The sequence below is a fragment of the Herpailurus yagouaroundi genome, unplaced genomic scaffold, assembly GCF_014898765.1.
Source record: "Herpailurus yagouaroundi ecotype Mexico unplaced genomic scaffold, PumYag 141, whole genome shotgun sequence".
NCBI lineage: Eukaryota > Metazoa > Chordata > Mammalia > Carnivora > Felidae > Herpailurus > Herpailurus yagouaroundi.
In genome coordinates, this window is record NW_024412396.1 from 67528363 (window position 1) to 67538459 (window position 10097).

The 10097-nt window shown below is 53.9% G+C and overlaps 1 protein-coding gene across 1 annotated transcript in view; it reads right to left on the reverse strand.

Annotated features, from left to right (window-relative positions):
- The window catches only part of SYNE3 (spectrin repeat containing nuclear envelope family member 3), a 101018-nt gene extending 100415 nt beyond the window's left edge, over window positions 1-603 (reverse strand). The window contains exon 1 of the mRNA XM_040478166.1: window positions 546-603. The gene's annotated coding sequence lies outside the window, so the exon portion shown is untranslated. The remainder of the gene's footprint in view (window positions 1-545) is intronic.
- Window positions 604-10097: the final 9494 nt, after the last annotated feature.

Here is a 10097-nt window from a genome sequence, read left to right on the forward strand (position 1 = left end):
CATCGTCACCCCCGGGCTCCGCGCCCCGGGCTACCCCCTCCGGCCCAGGAGCCGTCCGGATCCCCGGACCCCCGCCTGCCTCCGCCTGGGTCTCATCCTCGGGAGGGCACGGAGCTGCCTGTCCCCCGGGGGAAAGTTGGATCTGGGGAGGGAGATCCTCTGGCGTCCAGATTTGGGGAGAAGGCGAGGGGGGCTGGCAGGTCTGGCCCCCCTCAGAGCCGAGGTGCGGCCAAAGGCAGGGGCACTCCTCCCGGAGGCGCGAAATCCAAGGAGGAAGTGACACCTATCAGCTGGCCTGACAGTGGGGGCGCCCCATCCGGCCACTCCTACCCCACAGTGCCCGGAGCCACCGCGGGGGGGAATCTCTCTGGGCCCCGGGCTCAGATGGGAGCCCCGAGGATGTCCAGAGGAAGCGACTGCGGGGGAGGGGGGAGGGGGGTGAGCCCCAAGGAATGTGAATTAAAAGCATAATCTGGATATCTCACAAACCGCAAGGCCCTGGTAAGTGTCTCCCTTCTGTCCCCACCGCCGCCCAACAGGCTTACCGTCCCGCGTTTGATCCGCAACTCCACCAACTCCTAAACCTCACGGCAGACTGTCTGAATCTTATCTGCCTCTGTGCCTTTGGCTCCCAGCGCATTAGGGCTCTTTGAACTGTTCTCCACCCCAGCCCTGATCCTTGTCAGACTAATTACATCTCTGCCTGATTGGTTCTGTCTCCTTTGGGTGGGGATGAGAGCCGCTAAGGACACAACTGGTGGAACTATGTACCACGGGGACTCCAGGCTTTGCAACTTAAGTGTGGCTATGCCCATTTTGCAGATGAGGAAATGGAGGCTGGGCTTGAGGAGTTAGGGAGCTGCCCCAAATCTAGTGCTTCCTGGAGGGTGTTTTCCTCTATCCGTATTTGTTGAATAAATCAGTATAAAATCCGTGTCCTAAGAGAAAGATTAAATTGTAAAACAGGACCAGATAGTCATGGTGTGTGTGTGTGTGTGTGTGTGTGTGTGTGTGTGTGTGTGCGCGCGCGCGCGCTGAGGGCAAAGGAGAAGAATGCCAAAGGCCAGAATTAACACTGGGGTAGACCAAGCTGGAGTTAGAATGCCAGTGTCAGCCACACCTTCTACGGCAGGGCTCAGGACTCCCTTCATTAAGCTGTGATTATTCACAGGGTCATAGGACTTGCCAGCAAAGGGCCTCTCCCCTGCTTCCCCTTGACCTGTTCTAGGTATCTTATTATGTTCCTCATTATCATCTTGACTCCATCGGAAACGCTGACACTGGCCTTGGGGGTCACGACAGCCACGTGAAAGGCCCAGAGGGCAATTACGATCGTGATGCCTGTGCCCGGATAGCGCTCTTTGCTTTTCCCCCACAGCTTTCACGTGTGTCTCCCCATTACACCTCTGCACAGGTCTTCTGGGTAATTAGGAAAAGCTTAATTGGTTCTGTCTGAGGGTGGAGACTGAGACGCACAGAGGTCAGGGGCTTTGCCCGAGCGCGAAGATGGCCCCACCGGCGCTGTTGGAAAGACAGAGCAGCTGGCCGCCAGCGGTCGGCTTCCTGCGGTGAGCCATGGCGGGGCACAGTTGGGGTAGGGAGTTCAAGCCCTGGCACCAAACTGCCCGAGTTGGCAGCTTTCTGCTCCTTACTCATTCTTGGTTTCCTTTTCTGTGAAATGGGCCTAATGACAGGAATCCATCTTGAATGGTTCTGCCCCTGACGGCGTGAGCACACGGCTCATGTGAGCTGTTCCGGGTATGGCGTGATCACCACAGGTTCTGGTAAACAGCGATTCAGTCTCCCATCAAACATTTCCTGAGCACCTACTATGTGCTAGTCCCTGGGGATATGGAGAGGGAGGCACGGAGTAGGACCCCCCCCCCCCCCCCCCGCGGGAGGAGGAAGTCCCCGTGCAAGGATTCCGTGTCCAGGGGGCTGTCTCCTGAACGGGGCCGTGAGGTGCTGAGAGAGCGCAGAGCACCGGCTTCAAACCTTCCGGACCCGCATTCGGGACCCGGCTCTGCTACTTTCTTGAATGAACGCTAGCAAGCCATGCAACCTCGTAGAGCCTTAGTTTTCTCATCTCTTAAGTGGAGATAGCAATAATATTCCATAGGTGAAAATAGATGTGATAAAAAAAAATATACAGAAGCTGCAAAATGCTGGGCACGTATTAGTACGTTTATTGTCATCAGTTATTATCTTCAGCTTTACCGGGCTTGGGGGTTTGTGAGAAGGCTCTCTTAAGCCTGCCATGAAAAACAGGGCCTTGTTTTTCACGAATTCTGCGGCAGTCCTCGGCCACTCCAAAGTAGTCCATGCCGAAGGGGAAAGCCTTGAGGAATCGGTGCGGGAGAAAGGGGGAGTGGGCAACTCGGAGGGCTATGAAGCCTTCACCCGCCGTGTTCAGCATCACCGGCTGCTAGAGAAATTCGTGGAAACGAAAACTGATCTGGAAAGAAAATTCTGGCAAAGGACGGTGGGGGAGAGCCCCTCTGTCATCTCTGGAATTGAGCACAGGAAACCCCGCCCTGAGGCCTCCCTTTCAGAAGTGGCCCAGAGAGGGAACCACAAGAAGGCCCTAAAATTATGCCATTCGGAAATTCTGACTCACTTGGCGGGCGGGGGCTGTTTGTGTAACGTACAAAATGTCTCCCAAAAAGTGAAATTTCTGCTCCTTCCCCCCACCTCTCTTTCCTGCAGCCAACATCGCCACCACCACCCGTGGGGAAGCAGGGGCCGACTCACTGAGCCGGGGGAACTGATCCAGGTCTGTTACGCCTTGGCGGTCCCTTAGCTTGCCTCCACCGCGATCCGTACAAGTCTTGCTCTGCAGGCGTGATTTTTAGTTGTCTGTGTGTTCGGTCTCCATGAGAAGCTTAGAACAAAAGCTGGAGGGGCTCTCCGGGCTCATCCCAAACCTCTTGTTGTATGAGTGAGTAAACTGAGGCAAGGGGGCAGGAAGGAGGGGCCCTGCCCAGGGTCCCACGTGGTAATTGGTGCTCCGGAAACCTCTGTCGCCACTTCTCTGTCTCTAGCCTGGCTTTCCCCTCATGATGACTTAAGTCGGTCCCATTGGCCGCAGGGCGATGAAAAGCTCGCACGGGGGTGGCCGTTCCTGGGGTGCCTCCTCAGAGAAGCCCTGAGCTGGCAGGAGAGCTGTTCTCATCCTGGCTCTGCTCTCAGCGGCTTCATCCCCTGTTTTCTTTCTAGCCAGCTCTCTGAGTGCTCTTCTGTCCCTTCCCACTCTGGTCCTATCATGTGCTTGTAGCGGGGTGGGGGGGGGCACCAGCCTGGATCGTTCTCAGAGTACGTTGGTGACCCCACCAGCAGCAGCCACCCTGTAACTGGGGGCAGGGACACCCCTGCTGGAGGGCCACGAGTCCTATCAGGCACCAAGCATGGGAACTGGAGTTAATTCAGGGCACCCGTCTACACACACGAACTGTGCTGCTTTTATAAAATAAAGACACAGAGTGTGTTGGAAACACAGGACTGGATCCTGGGATGACTGGGTCCCAGTCCTGGTTAATGCTGCTAGTTAGTCGTGTAACGTTGGGCCACTTCTGAGTTTCTGAATGTGGAAACGAGGGAGTTGGAGCAGGATCACCTCCCGGTTACTCCTCTCAGTTTAAAACCTGAGCCACCTGGGTGGCTCAGTCGCTTAAGCATCGGACTCCATTTCAGCTCAGGTCATGATCTCGTGGTTCGTGAGTTCGAGCCCAGAGTCAGGCTCCTTACTGATGGTGCAGAGCCTGCTTAGGATTCTCTCTCTCTCTCCCTCTCTCTCTCTGCCCCTCTCGTGCTCACACATTCTCTCTCTCTCTCTCTCAAAATAGATAAATTTAAAAAAATAATAAAAAACTGTGTGAATTTTAGTCGTATTATGACTGTTAATATATTCCAAGGATTAAGTACTAACAGAGACAAAATGTCAAGTACAATCGACAAACTTCACTCCTAAAAAATAAAATCTTTCTAGAAGAGGCTTGCTATATATTTCTCCCATCCATGGGCAACCCTATCTAGTCTTTTTGTTTCTTCTGGGAACACCATAAGCGGGTTTTTAAAAAAAAAATTTTTTTTTTTAACATTTATTCATTTTCTGAGAGACAGAGAGAGACAGAGCATGAGTGGGAAAGGGGCAGAGAGAGGGAGACACAGAATCCGAAGGAGGCTCCAGGCTCTGAGCTGTCAGCACAGAGCCTGACGCGGGGCTTGAACTCACGAACCGCGAGGTCATGACCTGAGCTGAAGTCGGGCGCTCAACCGACTGAGCCACCCAGGCACCCCATAAGTGGTTTTTTTTTTTATTAAACCTTTGATTTGGAGATAACTGTAGATTACGCAGTTGTAATAAACTAGGCTGAATGATCCCTGTACCTTTTCCCCAGTTTCCCCCAATGGTAATGTCTTGCAAAAAAGACATTACCTATGTAGCACAGAATCACAACCAGGATGTTGAGGCTGACACCATCAGAATGCAGGTGTTTCCCCCACTCTTATCCCCTCTCTCACCCCTGGCAACCATTAATCCATTCGCATTTCTATAATTTTGCCATTTCAAGAATAGCACGTTAATGGAATCATACGGTGTGTAACCTTTGGCGATTGGCTACTTTCACTCAGCAGAATTCACTGGCGATTCTTCCGGAGTGTTTCTGTGCCAAGAGTTCGTACCCCTCCATTGCATGGCACGGACGGACCACTGTTTGTCTAGCCACTCACTTGCTGAAGGGCAACTGGGTCGTCTCCGGTTTGGGGCTATTGTGAGTAGAGCAGCTGTCAACATTCAGTACGGGTTTGGGGAGTCAATAGAAGTCTTCCCACTGGGTGTTTCAGCTGTTGGTTGTAGTACCCGTCCGTAATGCCGCACCACCAGGTGGGTTCCAACTTGCTTACAGTGATGCGCATGCTCCCGGGACGTTTATATGTGCGGCGGTTGCCCAGGACCGGGCTGTGAGTTGTGGAAATCCAGCAGAAGCAAACTACGTGGTTCCTACCGTCGGGAACTTGCCATCTATCGAGGGAGCAACAGTGAGATTCAGACATTGAAATGACACTGAAATAACAAGACAGCACCGCACGTTATCAAATGCTAGGCTGCGCGGTACAGAATTGAACCTTAGAGGAATCCAAAAATGGGAGGAGTGAAGGCCCAAGTGTCTGGGGGAAGGCGTTCTGGGTAATGATGATACCTAACACCAAGCACGGTACTAAGCCTTTACTCATATTAACTCACTTGCTCCTCATCACGACCCTAGAGCTGTCAGCATAGAGCCCAAGGCTCGAACTCATGAACCGTGAGATCATGCCTTGAGCCAAAGTCAGATGCTCAACCGACTGAGCCACCCAGGCGCCCCAATCACGACCCTCTAGGGTGGCTACTATTAACCGATTTTACAAATGACGGAATAGAGAGGGTAATAACTTCCCCGTCATCACACAGCTATCGTATGACCCATCTAGGGTACAGAGCCAGGTATTCTGGCCTCGGGCCACACTTAATCGCTGTGGATTCTGTCTGTCTGGTAGGAACGGCGGGGGACCATTTCCTGGTCGTGATTCAATTCCCACCCATTTGTTAGGTTATATTTTTACACAGAGTTACGTTGAACCTGAAATGTTAAACTCTGGCTTCCCTGGTGTGATGAATTCCTTAGGGGTCAAGGTTATAGATGAAAACTTAAAGTGCTTTGGAAAGAACGGCACCAGCTTTAGCAACAGGTGAGAACCCTGCATGTCATGTGTGTGCTGTGACAGGCAAGCACCAGCCTGGAAGCCTCTTCTGTGTGTGTGTGTGTGTGTGTGTGTGTGTGTGTGTGTGTGTGTGTGTGTTTGTGTGTGTGTGTGTGTGTCTCCTGTGAGAGGCAAGGACCAGCCTAGAAGTCTGCTCCGTGTGTGCGCACATAAACAGCAGGACTGAATGCTCTGGTTATGTTGATTACCTGTGTGTGCAGCAAGAAACGCATCAAACTCCCAGCTTTATACCATAAAACACCCAGGCTGGCTGAGTGCATTTCAGATAACGTGCTTTCGTCTTTTCTGAATCGCTGTATACCACAAAAGCCACGTCCACACTTGGCTCTCTCCGTGGCTGCTAAACGTAAGAGGGGTATGATATGTCTTCCGTCACAGCGTCCACGACCACTCGCCCTTACGACTTCATCATTTTGGTTTAAGCGACAGGATGCGGGCAACCTGGCTTATTTGTCTGCTTTCGTTTTGAAAACGAAATGCAGCCTTGAGGGCACCCTTGCTGCCAGCCCTGGGGTGGGCGGGCAGCATGAAGGGCTCACTGGGTGAGAATCTCCCGATGACATGGGGTCCCTCTGGGCTCTGCGTCCCCCCCCCCCCCGCTGGCTAACCCTGCTGGGCCATGTACCCCCCCCCCCGCCCCCACACTGTCTCCACATCTAGAAAGCGGGGCCAGTTTCGCCCTGTCTTCCCTGCAGGAGCTGTCCATGAGCGTCAGGATGACGAGAATGTGCCACAGACTCGTTTTCTGTGCAAATGTGTGCTATTGTGGGAAATTAGATCCTGCAATTACTACGATGCTTGCAAACAAAACTTGAGGACAGAAGCCAGCTCAGGAAGAGGCTGTGAGTCAGGAAGACTTCTCCGCTACGGGGGCAAGAGAAATCTTTCATTCTTTTGCCCCCTGGAGACACGTTTTTGTGACCTGCCGAAGTGTTCTCGGCTTGCTTTTCAGCGGGCTCGGCTGTGCTGGGCAGGCGATAACATAGAGGTCCTGTGCAATAGGCAGCATGCCCAGGAAGCCGGGAGGCCTCTGGGCCCCGCCTGGCAGGCACGCGGGGGCGTGGCCTTGGCACTGGTGTCGGGGCAGCGGAACCCAGGCTCCCGGGCGGGGCTTCCGCGTCGCCCCCTCCATCAGCAGGGGAGCGGCCCACCCTGGGGGGCCCTGTGCCTGAGCGGCAGGTCGGGGCTCTGTGGGAGACCCTGCTGCTCTTGGGGACAGTTCTGGATGGCCCAAGATGTTCCCCAGCAGGGCCTCATGCACAAAGCATTAGGCTCTTGCCACAAAGGAAACAAAAACAAAAACAAAAAAGGATCCTGCAGCAAACGGCTGACCGCAGACTCGCAGAAGGAGCGCTTTCTAGATGGTCTGCTCGCAAGTTCCCGCTGCTGCAGGAGGTGCACCTGGCCTAAGATTTGAAAGAACTCTCCTCCTCAGTTTCTTCTTTGATGTTGTGGAGCTGGCATGCAGAGAGGAACGGCGAGTGCCACTCCGTGCGCCCTCCCGGCTGATGAAAAGGCCACACTCGGCAGAGGCGGCCCCACGCACACGGCGTTTTTGGTGTCCTCGGGTGTTCCAGAAAGGCCCTTGCTGGCACGGCGCCTCGGGAGTCAAGGCCGTTCACCATCCACACTCAAATGTTTGCTCGTGCCACTGCCGACTCTGGGCAAAAGCGCCGGGGCCTGTCTGCTCGGTTTACCGACTCTGAGTTCGCACGTCCGCTCGGGGATGACAGCCAGAAGTCACTTTCCACACCCCCTGGCCTGGCTCCGTGTTCCAGAGACCCTGAGAGGTCCAGGGAACACCCCGGCCGCTCCAGCCCCCAACCATGCTCACCTCGGTCACCGGATCCAGGCGACACTTGGGTCCTTTGTGCCCTCTCTGCCACCTGCCTCCTTTCCAGTCCCATGGCCTGCTCTTTCCTGACTGCACACCTTCCCCAATTTCTTCTGCAGCTCCTTTTCTTGTTCTCCCCGCCCAAATCTCCAGCCATCAGGCCCAGACCTGTAGAGGCAATGGTCTGAGTGTTGTGCTCCCACGTTGTCTTTTATTTCATTTTAACTTAATCTTTAAGTTTTTACTTATTTGAGACAGAGAGCAAGAGAGCACGGGACGGACAGAGAGAACGAGAGAAGAGAGAGAACCCCCAAGGAGGCTCAGCACTGTCAACGCAGAACCCGATGCGGGGCTCGGTCTCACGAGACAGGAGATGGTGACCTGAGCCGAAACCAAGAGTCGGACGCTTAACCGGCCGGGCCGCCCAGGCGCCCTCTGTGCCCCCATATTTTAGGTACAACTTAATGATTTCGAGTCCCCTCTGAATGTCCGAAAGCAATTCACAACTCGCCCTCCGATCCCCCCCCTTCTCCCCTGTATCCCAAGCCTCAGTAAGGAGACAGCAGCTGCTGTGCCAGAAACCCGGGGATAAGCCCAAGGCCCTGGCTTTTCTTCCCAGCCAGTCACCAAATCCTCAGGGAAACCCTCACACTGGTGCCCTCTGCTCACCCCGGTGCCTTCCTGGCCCCCCTCTGCTACCCTGCCACCTCCTTTTCATGTTCAACGTGCCCGCCAGGGGGAACTCTCCAGAGCTCCGCAGCTTACACTCTTTCCGTGACCTTCTCTCACTCTGGGGAGGAGATCCGAGCCCCTCAGCTAGGTCCACGGGTCCTCCCTCCTCTCCCCAGAGCGAGCCCGGACCTCCGTGCCTTTGCCGGGGATGCTTCCTCTCCTGGACCGTCCTTCCTTTTTCAAACAGCGGCTCTTCACCCTTCTTTCAACACTCAGCTCAAGTGCCGACCCCTCTACCAAGCTTTCTCTGGTCCCAGAGGCGCTGACTCACTGCCCTGGCGGGGGGAGGGGGGGGTCCACCGGCACCAGCATCGGGACATTCTTGCATCTGTCCCCGCCATCTGGCTGTGAGGCCCTGGGGAGCGGGAGTGTCTTGCTGACCACTGAACCCTGCTTAGCATCCCTGGGGGGATGTGTCTTCACATCCTATGGCATCGGTGGTCGGCAGTGTGAGTTTCATGCAATTTGGGATTTCTGAGATACTGTCCTGTATCGCTCACCGTGGTGCGGGTTCTTCGCTTCAGAATTATGCATGGAGCGTGTACTGAGTGCTAAGGACTGGGGGGCAAAATAATGAATTTTGTCAGACCAGAAGCTGATGGTCGGCTGGCGGGGGAGGGGAGCAGGAAAACAGCAACAACCACCACCACCATAATCCGTACAAAACCCCTGAAGGGTTTGGCCCCCAACAGCGAGAAAACGGGGCTGGGCCATAGGACATGCAGTGGTTATGTTCTTTGACGCCTCCAAGTTTGCCTCCTGGATTGCACGCTTTAAACCGTTGTATGGACGGCCGTCTGCAGGCCTGCTGTTAGCTGAGCTCTCTTAAGCCCAACAGTTGGTTCGTGGTTTAGAAAGACCCAACAGTACGCCCATAGCATTCAATCCCTCACCATCTAATTCAACGGAGTATTTCTAAGGGGTTTACCATGGACTAAAAGGAGGTACATAACAGGAGGAGGATAATATTCTGTTTATCTGGCATAATGAAGGAAGTAAGTATTCTTCTGGTTTGTTTTTTACCATCGCCCCTTTAATAAAGCCAGTGTGTATAATTTGTGCTGGCAACCTAATATATGCTATGTTTCCTTGACTTCTTCACCAAAGCACATGGATCGTAAGTCTTTTCTTGACGACTTGGAATTTTTATACCAGGCTCTAACGCTCAAGGCATAGTGCCATGTGAGGGCTGTTGGCCCCACTCACATCAAATGCTCCCCGAATGCTGCTTTAAAACAAATCCCAAAGACGGTCGGCTTTGGCTTAATTTTTGCAATCTCCTGTTGGCCTTGTAGTCCTTCCTTCCTCCTGCATTTAGCATTAGCCTTGCAAGTTTACTGCTTCTCATGCGTTGTGGCTGTAATGGGAGAAAAGTAAGCAAGCTAGGCCTTCCCTAAAACAAGAGTAGGCCTTGGGAGGACGGAGGGGCTCTTCCAAAAATCTGGCCAGCAGAAGACTTCCCACTCTGTGCAGGGACAGGGACGGCAGGTATTGGCTCTTACTGCCCTGGCTTCCTAGAAGGACTAGTGCCCCCTACCTGCCTTGCCGGGAAAGGCAGGCACTAGGGAAGAGCTCCAAGTTTCTCAAAAGACAGAATGATTTTGAACGACGTGTGTTACTTTTGAACACGAGCAAAAAATCCCTTCAAGTAAAAGGGTATCATATTGGCCCCGTCCCCAGCCAGCCAGCCAGCGGGATGTGTGAACTGTCACCGGGCTGCAGCTGCATGGGAGGAAACGAGATGAACCAGTGGGGGTCTCTCGCCCCC